This window comes from Salvelinus namaycush, chromosome 14 (assembly GCF_016432855.1).
Source record: "Salvelinus namaycush isolate Seneca chromosome 14, SaNama_1.0, whole genome shotgun sequence".
NCBI lineage: Eukaryota > Metazoa > Chordata > Actinopteri > Salmoniformes > Salmonidae > Salvelinus > Salvelinus namaycush.
In genome coordinates this window covers 5,871,662-5,890,553 of record NC_052320.1, presented here as the reverse complement: position 1 = coordinate 5,890,553, position 18,892 = coordinate 5,871,662, and the positions used below count along the sequence as shown (strand labels likewise).

The window sequence follows — 18,892 nt, the reverse complement described above, 5'->3', positions numbered from 1 at the left end:
TACTTTGTAACGTAAATAATCAATAAAATTGAAGACAGGATGATCTGTGTTCAATACCGGAAGAAAACAAAGTGTATCTAGCTTTCAGGTCATGCGCCTCTGACAAAGAGTACACTTCCCTCGAGCCTCATTCTGAACAGTGCTACCTCTTCATTTGTCAAAGGAAAAACCTCAACCAATTTCTAAAGACTGTTGACATCCAGTGGAAGCGATAGGAACTGCAAGAAGGTCCCTTAGAAATCTGGATTCCCAATGAAAACACATTGAAAAGAGTGACCTCAAAAAAAATCTATTCTGAATTGTTTGTCCTCGGGGTTTCGCCTGACAAATAAGTTATGTTATACTCACAGACATGATTCAAACAGTTTAAAAAACTTCAGAGTGTTTTCTATCCAAATCTACTAATAATATGCATATCTTAGCTTCTGGGCCTGAGTAGCAGGCAGTTTACTTTGGACACGCTTTTCACGCTTTTCATCCGGACGTGAAAATACTACCTATCCCAGAGAAGTTAACAGCTAATTTGCTGCTATTCTACATGTTTTGCCATGGGGTGGGTATACTTTTTTTTGCAGTTTTAAAGCTAATTTAATGCAATTGTACACATTTTCCTTGCCATGTTAATATAATATCTGAGTAACTAATATCTGAGTGACTAACAAAATCAATGGGGGCCCCCTGGAGGTCAGGGCTCCTGGACACATGCCCTGCGTGTCCGGTCGGTAATTCAGCCAAGATTGCAACAAGTTTAGATAGCTGGCTAGATTAACTAGACTAATTTACCAATCTAAAATGTTTTTACTGATATGGGCTAATTGAGTGACTGTCAGTGAGTGACAAGAGGAAAACTACTGATGTACAACTATACTCATCATGGTATCTCTGCGCATTTAATCTGCCATCAATAAAATCAGTGGTGTAAAAAGTACCTAGTGTCATACTTGAGTAAATGTAAAGATGCCTTAATAGAAAATGACTCGAGTAAAAGTGAAAATCACACAGTAAAATACTACTTGAGTAAAAGTATTTGGTTTAAAATATACTCAAGTATCAAAAGTAAAAGTACAACTCTTTTTAATTTATTTTTTAATTTAAGGATAGCCAGGGGCACACTCCAATACTCAGATTACATTTACAAACAAAGCATGTATCTTTACTGAGTCCTCCAGATCAGAGTCAGTAGGGATGACCAGGGATGTTCTCTTGATAAGTGTGTGAATTGGACAATTTTTCTGTCCTGCTTAGTACTTTTGGGTGTCAGGGAAAATGTATGGAGTAAAAAGTACATTATTTTCTTTAGGAATGTAGTGGAGTAAAAGTAAAAGTAAAAGTTGTACAAAAAAATGTACATATACACCAAATAACTACTTAAGTAGTACTTTAAAGTATTTTTACTTAAGTACTTTACACCACTGGATAAAATGCAATTGTGTTCGTTGTCTGTAGATTATGCCTGCCCAGACCATAACCCCAACGCCACAATGGGGCACTCTGTTCACAACGTTGATATCAGCAAACCGCTCGCCCATACAACGCCATGCACGTGGGGGTAGAGCTTGAGGTAGAGAAATGAACATTAAATTCTCTAGCAACAGCTCTGGTGGACATTGCTGCAGTCAGCATGCCAATTGAACGCTCCCTCAAAACTTGAGACATCCGTGTTATGTGACAAAATTACACATTTTAGAGTGGCCTTTTATTGTCCCCAGCACAAGGTCCACCTGTGTAATGATCATGCTGTTTAATCAGCTTCTTGATATGCAACACTTGTCAGGTGGATGGGTTATCTTGGCAAAGGAGAAATGCTCACTAACAAGGATGTAAATAAATTTGTGTACACAATTTCAAAGAAAAAAGCTTTTTGTGAATATGGACGTTTTCTGGGATCTTATATTTCAGCTCATGAAACATGGGACTAACACTTGACAAACACTTGCGTTTGTATTTTTGTTCAGTGTATGTTTCGAAATTGCACCTTGTGTATTTTATTTTTATTTTTTATCACTGATGTCCAGACCTGTGTCCTCATATGTAGTTATGGCGTCTGCCATTAAGGCACTTGAGGCTTGTTAATCTGCCTATAAGGAGCCTTACCCATGAAACAGCATACAAGGCAGTATCCTGATTTTTCAACCTCTGAGGCTGCTATTGAATCTGATTGGCCTGTCAGGAATGGAGCCTCTGTAGATTTAAATATTATCCACAAAACATGAAGTATCCCTTATAATTATACACATACAGTACCAGTCAAAAGTTTGGACACACCTACTCATTCCAGGGTTTTTCTTTATTTGAGTTAACTGCACCTCAGATTGCAGCCCACATAAATGCTTTACAGAGTTAAAGTAACAGACACATCTCAACATCAACTGTTCAGAGGAGACTGCGTGAATCAGGCCTTCAATGTCGAATTGCTGCAAAGAAACCACTACTAAAGGACACCAATAAGAAGAAGAGACTTGCTTGTGCCAAGAAACAAGAGCAATGGACATTAGACTGGTGGAAATCTGTCCTTTGGTCTGATGAGTCCTAATTTGAGATGTTTGGTTCCAACCACCGTGTCTTGGTGAGACGCAGAGTAGGTGAACGGATTATCTCTGCATGTGTGGTTCGCACTGTGAAGCATGGAGGAGGAGGTGTGATGGTGTGGGGGTGCTTTGCTGTTGGCAGTGTCTGTGATTTATTTAGAATTCATGGCACACTAAATGAGCATGGCTACCACAGTATTCTGCATCGATACGCCATCCCATCTGGTTTGCGCTTAGTGGGACATCATTTGTTTTTCAACAGGACAATGACCCAAAACACACCTCCAGGCTGTGCAATGGCTATCCACAATCAAACCAATTGAGATGGTTTGGGATGAGTTGGACCGCAGAGTGAAGGAAAAGCAGCCAACAAGTGCTAAGCATATGTGGGAACTCCTTCAAGCCTGTTGGAAAAGCATTCCAGGTGAAGCTGGTTAAGAGAATGCCAAGAGTGCATAGCTGTCATCAAGGCAAAGTGTGGCTACTTTGAAGAATATAAAATATATTTTGATTTAACACTTTTTTGTTTACTACATGATTCCATGTGTTATTTCATAGTTTTTAATGTCTTCACTATTATTCTACAATGTATAAAATAGTAAAAAATAAAGAAAAACCCTTGATTTAGTATGTGTGTCCAAACTTTTGACTGGTACTGTATCTGTTATGCTAGTTAACAACCAGCATATATAGCAAGCTACACTACATGACTAAAAGTATGTGGACAACTGCTCATTGAACATCTCATTCCAAAATTATGGGCATTAATATGGAGTTGTTTCCCCCTTTGCTGGTATAACAGCCTCCACTCTTCTGGGAAGGCTTTCCGCTTGATGTTGGAACAATGCTGTGGGGACTTGCTTCCATTCTGCCACAAGAGCATTAGTGAGGTTGGGCACTGATGTTGGGTGATTAGGCCTGGCTCGCAGTCGGCGTTCCAATTGATCCCAAAGGTGTTCGATGGGGTTGATGTCAGGGCTCTGTGCAGGCCAGTCAAGTTCTTCCACATTGATCTCAACAAACCATTTCTGAATGGACTTCGCTTTGTGCACAGGGGCATTGTCATGCTGAAACAGGATAGGGCCTTCCCCAAACTGTTGCCACAATGTTGGAAGCCTATAATCGTCTAGAACGTCATGCTGTACCATGACGATTTCCCTTCACTGGAACTAAGGGGCTTAGCCCATGAAAACAGCCCCAGCCTCCTCCACCGAACTTTACAGTTGGCACTATGCATTCGGGCAGGTAGCGTTCTCCTGGCATCCGCTAAACCCAGATTCGTCCGTCGTACTGCCAGATGGCGAAGCGTGATTCATCACTCCTGAGAATGTGCTTCCACTTCTCCATAGTCCAATGGCGGCGAGCTTTACACCACTCCAGCCGATGCTTGGCATTGCGCATGGTGATCTTAGGCTTGTTTGTGGCTGCTTGGCCATGAAAACCCATTTCATGAAGCTCCCGGTTAACAGTTCTTGTGCTGACGTTGCTTCCAGAGGCAGTTTGTAACTCGGTAGTGAGTATTGCAACCGACAGACAATTATTACTCTCTACGCGCTTCAGCATTCGGCGGTCCCGTTCTGAGAGCTTGTGTGGCTTACCACTTTGCGGCTGAGCCGTTGTTGCTCCTAGACGTTTCCACTTCATAATAACAGCACTAACAGTTGACCGGGGAAGTTCTTGTAGGACAGAAATTTGACGAAGTGACTTGTTGGAAAGGTGGCATCCTATGACGATGCCACGTTGAAAGTCACTGAGCTCTTCAGTGAAGTCATTCTACTGCCAATGTTTGTCAATGAAGATTGCATGGCTGTGTGCTCAATTGTATACACCTGTCAGCAATGGGTGTGACTGAAATAGCCGAATCCACTAATTTTGTATAGTGTAGCTTGCTAGCTCATAAGACTAGCCAAGTTAGCTGCGTTTTTCCTTGCATGCGATTGGCTGTGTTCTTTGGGGCGGCACACCGCCTGGGAGACAGAACTGCCTGTCAGGCATCGTTCAGGGCTTAAATGCCCCACGAGGGCATTGCGATCACATGGCTCCTTGATGATGTGGTTATCGTGCATCTGAACAAATGAATGGATTGTACTTTTGACCAAACAACTATTGTTATGTAGTGATCATGAGAAATACTGTAAGTCGTGATCTCGACATAGCGATGCATTTGTATTTATTCATATGTCCTCTCTGGTCTTCCATAATAATAGGTTGCCTACCTGTTGCTACTCTTGTCATTCCATTTGCCTTCAGACTGGGGATGGGAGTGACAGGGAGGAGATTGTTTCTGAAGGACATTCTCTCCCAGGTCTAATCACATTGAGACGTGGTGGGCCGTTAGCTAACAGGATTTCTGCCCCGGGGTTCTGTTGTCTGCTATGACATAGTTAGACGATGTGTCCTGTTTTCTGCTGCTGCTGCTATGACTTCCGTTACCAAGGAAACTTACGGTCATTTGTTATTTCCTCTCCATATCCAGACACCATCAGGATGGTGGAGACAGAACGTTCTGTTTTCCACTAACTGTTCTATTTCTTCCACAATTTACTGCCATTACTCACCATGTGTTATACAGTGCCTTCAGAAATTATGTATACCTCTTGACTTATTCTACATTTTGTTTTGTTACAGTCTAAATGGATTAAATAGATGTTTTTGCTCACCCATCTACACACAATAAATGTTTACAAATACATAGAAAATTAAATACAGAAATATATTTTTTGCACACCTGGATTATACAGTATTTTCCCATTATTCTTTTTTAAATTCTTCAAACTCTGTCATGTTGATTGTTGATCATTGCTAGACAGCCATTTTCAAGTCTTGCCATAGATTTTCAAGCCGATTTAAGTCAAACTGTAACTAGGCCACTCAGGAACATTCAATATCATCTTGGTAAGCAACTCCAGTATAGATTTGGCCTTGTGTTTTTAGGTTATTGTTCTGCTGAAAGGTACATTTTGTCTCCCAGTGTCTTTTGGAAAGCAGACTGAACCAGGCTTCCTATAAGATTTTGCTTGTGCCTCAGTGGTGTGGATGCCTAGGGAAGCCAGGCTTACCCAAAATATGTTCCAAAAAATGAAAAATACATAATTTCATTACTCTCTCTGTGTTTTATAATTTTCCTGCAATTCGCAAGAGGTTGCATGTAGCTCACCAGAGAAAGCATCAGAGAGAGCGAAACAGCGCCTCTCAGGCCTAGATGGGTTACACATACAGAGACTATCTGATGCTGTCTGGTCAAAAAGAGTATGACATTGTTGCCGCCCATCTTATTGAATGCAAGGGAAGCCAGCGAGCATTTGGCCTCCCTTGATTAAAAAAAGTATAAAATAATAGCTAATCTGCGTTGAGCTGAACTGTGATTATTTTAGCCAGGTAGCCTATTACAACAAAAACATAGATCGTTTCGTCAACATGAAGGAGAGGAGGATGGCATTGCCGTTTCCCTACAAGTAGGGTGAGTCAATATGTTTTCTATAGTACTTGCACGAACGCACACACACACACACACACACACACACACACACACACACACACACACACACACACACACAAAGACACACAAAGACACACAAAGACAGACACAGAGAAATCAGAACCATGGACAGCCAAATCATATTTAGCTTACGTTGGTTGGACTAAATTGTTTTTGGTGTCTTTTAGTTGTCAGTGAATTAGACTAAGCAGAGGTGATTTGATGGTGTTGAAATGGTGGAGGCAGTGCCTGTTGTCTTTGTGACTTGTGGTAACTCTCCCTGGTTCTAAATCATAGTTGATAATTAGTCCCAAAAATGTGAAAACATTAACTTGCTTGACCATGCTGTAGGTCATGTAACTGTGTGTTACATGCAATATGCTTTGTGGACTTCACTGGACAGAGGTTGCTCTCTGCTTTAGGCCTATATATCACGGTCGCATGGCATATGAACTAACAGGTTATAGAGCAAACAATGCAATTATCACATAGGTTGTAATATGGCTTTTTTTTCTGGCTTGACTTCCCCACTGATAATACCCACACACCGCTGCTGCTATGTTTATAGCGATATTCCGTTTAATTTTATCCTAAAAAACTCACTCATCCTTGCCGATGACAAGCATACCCATACATGATGCAGCCACCACCATGCTTGAAAATATGAAGAGTGGTACTCAGTGTTTTGGATTTGCTCCAAACATAACACTTTGTATTCAGGACAAAAAGTTAATTTCTTTGCCACATTTCTTGCATTATTCCTTTAAGTGCCTTGTTGCAAACAGGATGCATGTTTTTGAATATTTTGAATCTGTGCTTGAAATTCACTACTCGATTGAGGGACCTTACAGATAATTTCATCTGTGGGGTACAAAGATGGGGTAGTCGTTCTAAAATCATGTTAACAACTATTGTTGAACACGGAATGAGTCCATGCAACTTATTATGCGATTTGTCAAGCACATTGCTACTGTTGAACTTATTTAGGCTTACCATAATAAAGGGGTTGAATACTTATTGACTCAAGATATTTCAGCTTTACATTTTTTATTCATTTAAAAAAAATATGCTAACAAAATTCCACTTTGACATTTTGGGGTATTGTGTGTAGATCAGTGACACAAAATTTCAATTTGATACATTTGAAGTTCAGGCTGTAACACAATATTTGGAAAAATTCAAAAGAGGTGTGAATACTTCCTGAAGGCACTGTATAACACCTCATAGTTAAAACAGAGGTTTGTAATTATAATGAGGGGTGTCCATTCTCGGTCAGAATTGCACACTGGAATAGTATTGCACTGTGTCACCTCTTTAACTCAGTGAGGACTCTCTGAGATTGTACATGGTTTGATTGGACAGCGATGTGGTGAGAGGATGAGCTGCACCAGGGGAGAGTCTCAATAGCATGTCCTTAATTCCTCTTATCCTTCTCAAAATCCATTTGATGAGAAAGTCAGAGGTCCCTACTAATGACTGGAGGAGAGGAGTGGAGAGCTGTGGAGTGGAGAGCTGTGGAGTGAGATGCAGCTAGCCCAGAGTGACTCAGGTTTACTCAGCAGTCCACCTCCACTGCACAGTAATTGACCAGCTTGCAGGGTTGACCTTGCAAGCCCCTAACTGTCGCATAAGCCTCTCGCTTATCTTCTCTCACACTCGTTCACGCTTCATCCCATTCTTACACCTCTCTCCTCTCGTCTGCTCTGGCTTTCATTATCCTCGCTCTCATTCACTTTGTGAATCCACTAAGTTGAATGGAAGTAAAAAACAAAGCATTAACCTTGATGTGATGGCAACTGCATTAAAGCAGAACAAAAAAGAAAATACAGCTGTGTGAATGTGCTATGCAGTATGGGTTGAATGCAGTCAGACTTTTCATCCCAGCCTATGGAATTAAAGTCTGAAGGAGTTCCTTCTAAACTCCTCTGTGGTATTCATGCTCCATACTGTCAACAAACAGTTTCGTTTAAGAAGACCACGAGTCGGGCTTTTATTGCTCAATCTAATTCATACTGATAAAAAAGATCATCCATCGGCACTTTTGATAGACTTAAAACAGCTGCAAATTATTGAGATATTAAACTGTCACCAATACAAACTTAAACAATAGGCCTATAGCAAATGCAGCAAATGGCATTCATTTTCACATGCAAATAGCACAGTATAGTGCTCAAACCATGCCATTCCATGAGAGCAGCATTTATTTTCCAACTCAACCTATGAGCTCAATCAATGCTCCGTGACCACAAAATGTAATCAAAAAAACAGCGTAGGCTAATAAGTCTTTCGTTTTTGGGTTATGCTCAGGTAAAACAATTTGTCTAATCTATGCTGAACAAAAATATAAACTCCATGTAAAGTGTTAGTCCCATGTTTGATGTTTCATGACCTGAAATAAAATATCCCAGAAACGTGCTACCTTGTCCCAGACCTGCTGTTTTCAACTCTCTCTCTCTACCGCACCTGCTGTCTCGAACTCTGAATGCTCGACTATGAAAAGCCAACTGACATTTACTCCTGAGGTGCTGACCTTTTACCCTCCTACAACCACTGTGATTATTATTATTTGACCCTGCTGGTCATCTATAAACGTTTGAACACCTTTTTCCACTGTTATAATCTACACCCGACACAGCCACCCCTCAGCGTGTTCCAGTTCTCGCCAATATCCAGCAACTTCGCACTTCCATTGAAGAGGAGTGGGACAACGTTCCACAGGCCACAATCAACAGCCTGATCAGCTCTTTGCAAAGGGGATGTCACGCTGCATGAGACAAATGGTGATCACACCAGATACTGACTGGTTTTCGGATCCACGCCCCTACCTTTTTTTAAAGTTACTGTATCTGTGACCAACAGATGCATATCAGTATTCCCAGTCATGTGAAATCCATAGATTAGGGCCTAATGAGTTTATTTAAATTGACTAATTTCCTTATATGAACTGTACCTCAATAAAATCTTGCATTATTGCATGTTGCATTTATATTTTTGTTCAGTGTATATTTCCATTTTTCCAAGTCCTATTCTTGAAGATCGAGGGTTATTAAATGCATTGGAATGAGTGAAAATCTGCCAGACTTATATTTTATTTTATGTAAAGATATAGCCTAATCATATTATTATCTGTAGCAGAAAGCAATGGGTTAGAATAAGCCTACCATAGCCTACCATAACCAACCCATAAAATAAAATGAAACATCCATTTATGGCCGGCTATGTAAACTCTAACATTGATTTACCTGCAATAGATGTTGTTCAAATGGTAATATAAATGTTTGTCTTCTAATGCCTCTTAGGGGGAAGTAATCTAAAAATAACTGCAAGTTATCCGATTATGTTACTGAGTTTGGGCAATACAAAAGTTACATTACTGATTACAATTTTGGACAGGTAACTAGTAACTGTAAAGTATTAGATTTATAAAGTAACCTACCCAACCCTGGTTACATTGTTAATGAATGTTGCCTCAGTATTCAGACAAAGAGCGGGCCTGTGACCTATGTATGGTAATGTCATTCGTATTAAAACATCTTTCTGTCTCTCTCTCCCTCTCTCTCTTTCACAGCGGGATTCCTGGGAAGAAGTTAGGGGCCATTATCTTCACGGCGGAGGAGCTCAGTAACTGTAGGGTCAGTATCTGTCATGTCACCTATTCCCCTCTGAGCCGGAGGACACGAGTCAGCCAATGTTTCAACCATTGTTGTGGAGAAGTGTGCCAGTAAACCCCACCTCAAGAAGCATTATCTGGATCCATAATGTCTAAGATACTTCTTCTTCTGTATCTCTTTGCCATTCACATACTGTAGTTGACTTTCAGGAGGGTGGCATCCTCTTTTTTTTTTATATCTTTTTTTTATCCCATCTATTTATATTTTCTATATTTTCAAAATTTGCTGTTCCCTCTTCTGTTAAAGGTTTCACTTCGTCATTTGAACATTTCCCTTTGTAGTGCTCCCCTCGACACACACACACACACACACACACACACACACACACACACACACATGCGCAACTATCCCCAACTCCCCTGTCTAAACCCTCCAGTATTAATAAGATTCCTTCATTCCAACTCTGAGCATCTCATCCATTTGGTGACAAGTTTTAGATTTTTATTAGTATACCCATTAGCTGACACCAATGGCGAAAGCTAATCTTAGCGGCGTCCGACACCTAATGAAAAATACGTTACAGACAAAATACTTCACAATGAATTCACATACATTTAAAAACATTAATGTGTGCGTATGTGTGTCATCAGTTACACATACAGTACCAGTCAAAAGTTTGGACATACCTACTCATTCAAGGGTTTTTCTTTATTTTTACTATTTTCTACATTGCAGAATAATAGTGGACATCAAAACTATGAAATAACACATATGGAATAATGTAGTAACCAAAAAAGTGTTAAACAAATCCAACCATATTTTATATTTGAGATTCTTCAAAGTAGCCACCCTTTGCCTTGAAAACAGCTTTGCTATTTTCTACAATGTAGAAAATAAAGAAAAACCCTTGAATGAGTAAGTGTGTCCAAACTTTTGACTGGTACTGTACATGTCAGTACATACACACAAGTAGGTCACATGGAGAAGAGGCAGTGTGCCATGAGGCATCGCTTTTTTGTTTTTTGAAACCAGGTTTGCTGTTGACTTGAGCAGTATGAGATGGAAGGGAGTTCCATGCAATCATGGCTCTGTATAATACTGTACGTTTCCTTGAATTTGTTCTGGACCTGGGGACTTTGGGGGGGGGGGGGAACCCTGCTGTCATGTCTGGTGGGGTAAATGTGTGTTTCAGTGCTGTGTGTAATTTGGCTATGGAATTTCCTATACATTGTTGCTTATAAAAACAAGAAGTGATGCAGTCAGTCTTTCCTCAACTCTTAGCCAAGAGAGACTGGCATACACAGTATTGATATTAGCCCTCTGATTACAATGAAGAGCAAGACGTGCCGCTCTGTTCTGGGCCAGCTGCATCTTAACTAGGTCTTTTTTTGCAGCACCTGACCATATCACTGGACAATAATCAAGATAAGATACAATTATAGCCTGCAAGACTTGCTTTGTGGAGTGTGGTGTGAAAAAAGCAGAGCATCTCTTTATCACGGACAGCACTCTCCCCATCTTTACAACCATTGAATCAATATATTTTGACCGTGACAGTTTACAATCTAAGGTAACACCAAGTAATTTAGTCTCCTCAATTTGCTCAAGAGTCACACCATTCACAGATTCAGCTGAGGTCTAGGACTTAGGGAATGATTTGTACCAAATACAAATCTCTTCGTTTTTGAGATTTTCAGGACCAGCTTATTACTGGCCACCCATTCCAAAACTGGCTCCAACTCCTTCTTACGAGTTTTAGTGACTTCATTATCTGTGGTTGCTGAACTGTATAGTGTTGACTCATCAGCATACATGGACACACAGGCTTTGTTTAATGCCAGTGGCAGGTCATTGGTAAAAAATATAAAAGAGTAGAGGGCCTAGAGAGCTGCCCTGCGGTACATCAGACTTTAAATGTTTAACATTAGAGAAATTTCCATTAAAGAAAAATGTTCTATTAGATAATTGCCATATCGTGGATTCACGGCTGAAGTTGAAAGCCATAACACTTAAGTTTTATCAACAGTAAGTTATGGTCAATAATATCAAGGGCTGCACTGAAATCTAACAGTACAGCTCCCACAATCTTCTTAGTATACATTTATTTTAACCAATCATCAGTCATTTGTGTCAATGCAGTACATGTTGAGTGCCCTTCTCTATAAGCATGCTGAAAGTCTGTTCATTTGTTTACAGAGAAATAGCATTGTATTTGGTCAAACACAATTTTTTCCAACAGTTTCCTAAGAGCTAGCAGCAAGTTGATAGGTCGGCTGTTAGAACCAGTAAAGGCTGCTTTACCATTCTTGGGTTGCGGAATGACTTTGGCTTCCCTCCAGGCCTGAGGACTTACATATTCCTTTAGACTTAGACTAAAGATATGACAGATAGGAGTGGCCATAGTCAGCTACCATCCTCAGTAGATTTCCATCTAAGTTGTCAATGCCAGGAGGTTTGTCATTATCGATCGATAACAATAATCGACTCACTGCTCATTGTTGGTATTTCCTGCCTAAGTTTGACCTTGGCTTCATAATACAGTTTCTTCTTGTTTTTGTTGAGTTTAGTCATATCATTTCAAAATTTGCAAAGAGAGACAGAGACAGACTTCTTAGAAATGTAGAGGAGCGTGGGCGGAGCTCACTACTCTGTCACTGAGAAACTGGCTGCTAAGGGATTTCCCACGATGCCCTCTCTTGCTGTCAGGCCCCTCTGCCTCTGCTCATTACAGTGGCTCCACACGTCATGCTTCAGTACTGTTGCATCTCCCCAGGGACCTGTCCTACTCCCCAAAACAGAGCAGTGTACCGATCAACGGATGCACCACCACCGACAGACCATAAACAGCCATACATATTGATGAGCCTCAAGCTAAATAAATAGTCCCCATGCAATGTGATTACTTCTGTACACTCTTAGAAGAAAAGGTTGTTTATAGAAACAAATAAGGGTTCCATCGCTTGTTTCATATATGGAACCCCTAAAGATTCTATATAGATCCCTTTTATACCTAGGGGTTGTTCTTGACTGAACTTGAATGGTTCCATATAGAACCCTGCATGGTGCCATTTATGAATTGTGGCTACTACTATTAAATAGTAATACTTTGAGCTAAGAATATAATTGAATAAACAATTAAATATTGAACAAAATAATACCAGCATCGTTTTTAGAATTTATTATTATATTATGCAAACATACAGTAATTTAGAAAAATGAACTGGTGGCCAGGGAGGCATCTCCTTGTTTGAATGATAACCCACATCAACACTGGCTGACTTCTTTACAATACAATCTACTGTCCATTAGTTACAGTGAACAACAAAAGTGTGTCTTCTGCTCTCAACCCCTCCTGACAGCAGACCTCACACAGACCTGGATTCGAACTTGCCACCTTTTGGCCATAGGTCCAACTCCTGCTACAGGTCCAACTGCTAAGCTGTTGGACTACCTGCTTGACTGGTTCCAGATAATAAGAAAAAAGAAGCGATAGATAGCATGAGTTAATCTGCCAAAATGAAGACAAAATGCTATGCAGACATTTAATTATTATGTTTAGAAGAACAACTTACATGTAGTCGTTGTCAGCAGCAGCCGAAAGAGATCCTCTGATAGTTACTATGGATAGTGTGTTAAAAGTCATGTAATGATTAACTAGGTTATTGGATCAGACTTATTATACGTAATTTATTATGTCATATATACAAACCTCTCAGTCAGAAACAGTCTTCAAATGGCTTCATGAAACATAGGCTAGTCCCCTCACTTGACTCCACAGTGAAATATTGAAATAAAAGGAAAAGTTAGCTAATTTGCAATGTCAGGCTGGGTCTGTAACTCTATTTGCCATATCACATAATAAAAAAATATATATTTGAAAGAGTTAGCTGGCTAGCTTGTAAAGTGGCAAATTAAAGTAGCCTTTTCTGTTTAGCTATCTAAGTTATTCTAATAATGTTTAAACTTTATTTATCTAGCCTATAGTTTATCATGATTTTGGCTTCGTATATTTGAATAAAATAATAAACTTTGCTGACCTTAAAGTGGAAATGACAGCATTTTAGCAACATGAAATCTTATTCAAATCTGTTCATAAACACCCCCAGGATGAATATCACCCTTTTTTTGTAGACATTTTCTCACAAGTGAGCACTTAGATGTGGTCATTTTCACATTTTCATAAATTCATATAATGTTTGGGAATAACAAAGGTATTTGTGAAAATTCTATAGCAATTTAGAGTGGTAAAGCTGCTGTGCGTTTGGACAATTAATAGACACTGCCACAAATAAAACCTAATAAAAACTTATGTCTTGTCCAAGACACGGGCCAGTGCGCTACAGCCAATCAGAGCTACAATAGGCCTATGTGCACACACGGGCCTGCCATCATTTCTTCATTTTTACAATTTATTTTACCTTTATTTAACCAGGTAGGCTAGTTGAGAACAAGTTCTCATCATTCACTTTGAACTGGACTGTGTGTTTACAGTAGCCACAGCGTGACTTTAGATCATTACAACACATTCACCAAAAGCCACAACACCCGAATGGATTTCTGTAAATACCACAGGAGTCCACTTACATTTGGGAACTTCACATTCCTATTGATCAAACAACCATGAAAAGGTAGGTTCTCTCTCAGTTGCCTATGCACATCAACAAGATCAACAACTAATGCCAGCCAGAGCAAGATGAGCTAAAATCTAATGAGGGAACATTAGATAAACCCTCTCAAACTTTTTAAGCTAGTTTGCCGTCCAAATTGCACTGAAACAAAAGGGAATAGTAGGCTGCTTGTCCTTCTGCAATGTATGCTTGTCCCCCCTCCCCCCCCCCCTTTTTAACAACTGAATGGGAACTTGCCTGCCCGCCCATGCCAAATACACAAGCCAAGGGGTGTCAAACTCATTCAACGCACAGACCATATTGAAATAACACAATGAATTTGCAGGCCAGACATAGACTATTTAAAACATTTTAAAGGAGCAACTGTGACCCAAACTGGTAATTGTTTTATTTGAAAAAATATGGCCCTTTTATAAAGTCCGCTGATGTACATAGGATGGTTTATATAGCATTTTAACATATTAAAACAAAAGAAAATATTAATAATATTTGTCCAGCCTTTGCTGCTATGCTTGCAGATGTGCATAATATGCTGCGACCCTAATCAAAAAGTATTTAGTAACTAACAAACATAGCTGTAGGTTGTTGTAACATTTAAACGTAAAACATGTTTACATTTGTTTTGACATAGTTGACATAGTCGAAAGCCTTGGCCAGGTCGATGAATACGGCTGCACAGTAATGTCTCTTATCGATGGCGGTTATGATATCGTTTAGAACCTTGAGCGTGGCTGAGGTGCACCCATGACCAGCTCTGAAACCAGATTGCATAGTGGAGAAGGTACGATGGGATTCGAAATGGTCGGTAATCTGTTTGTTAACTTGGCTTTCGAAGACCTTAGAGAGACAGGGTAGGATAGATATAGGTCTGTAACAGCTTGGGTCTAGAGTGTCTCCCCGTTTGAAGAGGGGGATGACTGCGGCAGCTTTCCAATCTTTGGGAATCTCAGACGATACGTAAGAGAGGTTGAACAGGCTAGTAATAGGGGTTGCAACAATTTCGGCAGATAATTTTAGATAGAGAGGGTCCAGATTGTCTAGCCGGCTGATTTGTAGGGGTCACCGGTGCCGTTGAATTCAGCATTGCTGTATGGTGCACTCAAAATATATTGTAGTTGGGCCTCCCGGGTGGCGCAGTGGTCTAGGGCACTGCATCGCAGCGCTAGCTGTGCCACCAGAGTCTCTGGGTTCGCGCCCAGGCTCTGTCGCAGCCGGCCGCGACCGGGGGGTCTGTGGGGCGACGCACAATTGGCCTAGCGTCGTCCGGGTTAGGGAGGGTTTGGCCGGTAGGGATATCCTTGTCTCATCGCGCTCCAGCGACTCCTGTGGCGGGCCGGGCGCAGTGCGCGCTAACCAAGGGGGGCGGGTGCATGGTGTTTCCTCCGACACATTGGTGCGGCTGGCTTCCGGGTTGGAGGCGCGCTGTGTTAAGAAGCAGTGCGGCTTGGTTGGGTTGTGCTTCGGAGGACGCATGACTTTCGACCTTCGTCTCTCCCGAGCCCGTACGGGAGTTGTAGCGATGAGACAAGATAGTAATTACTAGCGATTGGATACCACGAAAATTGGGGAGAAAAGGGGGTACATTTTTCTGCTTTGCATGGCGTTTTGTTGCAGATTTAGTCATTTGGTTATTCATTGTCAAGCTTTAAAAACTGAAATCAGACTGCAACATTATAGTAGCCTTTCCCTCGAACACGCAAAAGCAGCGCAATTGAAGTTAAATTCAATGCATTTTTTGTCAAATATAACATTTTTAACCTCTTATAAAGTTGGTTTTGAAGCGTAAACTGGGAATGTGATATTTTTTACTGATATTCTGATTGTCTGTTTGTTTCATATCTGCAAAGTAGATAAAACGCTGTCAGTTCCACTTTAATAGCTTGAAAAAGAATGTGCTTATTGGTAGGCTACTTGCAAGTTGGTTCAACCACCGTTATTTTTCCCTGCTTCTAGCATTTATTAATTTGCAACAGCACAGGTTTTTATGAACCTTGCTGTTTTCCACTCAGACCTTGGCAACAATGTTGAAAAATATGAATTTGATCTTCCTCCTGTGTCACGTTCGTTGTCAGGGCGTGACACCCTGCCATAGACCGCTAATGGTGTCGGACATCAGCTAGCCATTTTTATGACCAGGCGAAATCATGCAGCAGCATCATTAATATGGATATGAATATCAACAAATTAAAAGGGAACGTTAGCTGTCATTTGAGTTTGATGTGACTGGGTTAGCTTTTGTTTGCTGTTGATTTCTAAAATCCCCATTACACTCTGGGGTACACTCTTAGAAAAAAGGGTTCCAAAGAGTGCTTTGGCTGTCCCTATAGGAGAACCCTTTTTGGTTCCAGGTAGAACCCTTTTTGTTTCCATGTGGATCCCTCTGTAAAAATGATTCTACATGGAACCCAAAAGGGTTGTACCTGCAGCCAGAAAGGGTTCTTCAAAGGGTTCTCCTATGGGGACAGCCAAAAACCCTTTAAGGTTCTAGATAGAAAGAAAAAAATCTAAGAATGTAGGGATTGAACTCTCAAGGTTCTTTGTCTTCACTGGGTATGTATACAGTATATACTGTATAAAACCTGTTTTAGTAAAGAGTTCTTTAATCTCACCCAAAGAACCAAAAGGTTCTATATAGAACCCCAAATTAATACTTTTTTCTAAGAGTGTATGGTGTTGCTTTTTCATTTCCACTTAAAGTGGAGGTTGGATCGGAGTCCCAATTAAAGCTAAACGTGTTTCCTGTGGTTATTATGCTGTCCGACTAGCTTTAAATGTTGAAGATCAGAACATTTGTTGTACTTTAGAGCTGTTGTCCAGAAGACTATTCTTTAGGGTTATACTTGACCCATGAGTAATATCCCAACGGGCAGAGACGTCAATTCAATGTACAGTTGAAGTCGGAAGTTTACATACACTTTGGTTGGAGTCATTAAAACTCGTTTTTCAACCACTCCACAAATGTCTTGTTAACAAACTATAGTTTTGTCAAGGTTAGGCCATCTACTTTGTGCATGACAAGTAATTTTCCAACAATTGTTTACAGACAGATTATTTCACTTATCATTCACTGTATCACAATTCCAGTGGGTCAGAAGTGTACATACACTAAGTTGACTGTGCCTTTAAACAGCTTGGAAAATTCCAGAAAATGATGTTATGGCTTTAAAAGCTTCAAATAGGCTAATTTACATAATTTGAGTCAATTGGAGGTGTTCCTGAGGCATTGAAATACATCCAATCTTCAAACGCAGTGCCTCTTTGCTTGACATCATGGGAAAATCAAAAGAAATCAGCCAAGACCTCCACAAGTCTGGTTCATCCTTGGGAGCAATTTCCAAACGCCTGAAGGTACCACATTAATCTTTACAAACAATAGTACGTAAGTATAAACACCATGGGACCATGCAGCCGTCATACAGCTCAGGAAGGAGAAGTCTCTGTCTCCTAGAGATGAACGTACTTTAATGTGAAAAGTGCAAATCAATTCCAGAACAACAGCAAAGGACCTCGTGAAGATGCTGGAGGAAACAGGTACAAAAGTATCTATATCCACAATAAAACAAGTCCTATATCAACATAACCTGAAAGGCTGCTCAGCAAGGAAGAAGCCACTGCTCCAAAACCGCCATAAAAAAGCCAAACTACGGTTTGCAAATGCACATGGGGACAAAGATCGTACTTTTTGGAGAAATGTCCTTTGGTCTGATGAAACAAAAATATAACTGTTTGGCCATAATGACCATTGTCATGATTGAAGGAAAAAGGGGTAGGCTTGCATGCCGAAGAACACCATCCCAACCGTGAAGCATGGGGGTAACAGCATCATGTTGTGGGGGTGCTTTGTTGCAGGAGGGACTGGTGCACTTCACAAAATAGGTGGCATCATGAGGCAGGAAAATTATGTGGATATATTGAAGCAACATCTCAAGACATCAGTCAGGAAGTTAAAGCTTGGTCGTGAATGGGTCTTCCAAATGGACAATGACCCCAAGCATACTTCTAAAGTTGTGGCAACATGGCTTAAGGACAACAATGTCAAGGTATTGTAGTGGCCATCACAAAGCCCTGACCTCAATCCTATAGAACATTTGTGGGCAGAACTGAAAAAGAGTGTGCGAGCAAGGAGGCCTACAAACCTGACTCAGGTACACCAGCTCTGTCAGGAGGAATGGGCCAACATTCACCCAACTTATTGTGGGAAACTTGTGGAAGGCTACCTGTAACATTTGACCCAAGTTAAACAATTTAAAGGCAATGCTACCAAATACTAATTGAGTGTATGTAAACTTCTGACCCACTGGGAATGTGATGAAAGAAATAAAAGCTGAAATAAATCATTCTCTCTACTATTATTCTGACATTTCACATTCTTAAAATAAATTGGTGATCCTGACTTACCTAAGACAGGGGATTTTTACTAGGATTAAATGTCAGGAATTGTGAAAAACTGAGTTTAAATGTATTTGGCTAAGGTGTATGTAAACTTCCGACTTCAACTGTATATACAGTGTATGTAAACTTCTGACCCACTGGAATTGTGATTAAGTGAAATAATCTGTCTGTAAACAATTGTTGTAAAAATGACTTGTGTCATGTACAAAGTAGATGTCCTAACCGACTTGCCAAAACTATAGTTTGTTAACAAGA

General features: G+C 40.4%; 1 pseudogene; it reads left to right on the top strand.

Annotated features, from left to right (window-relative positions):
• Window positions 1-18,892, top strand: part of LOC120059573 — a 77,324-nt pseudogene that overhangs the window by 34,958 nt on the left and 23,474 nt on the right.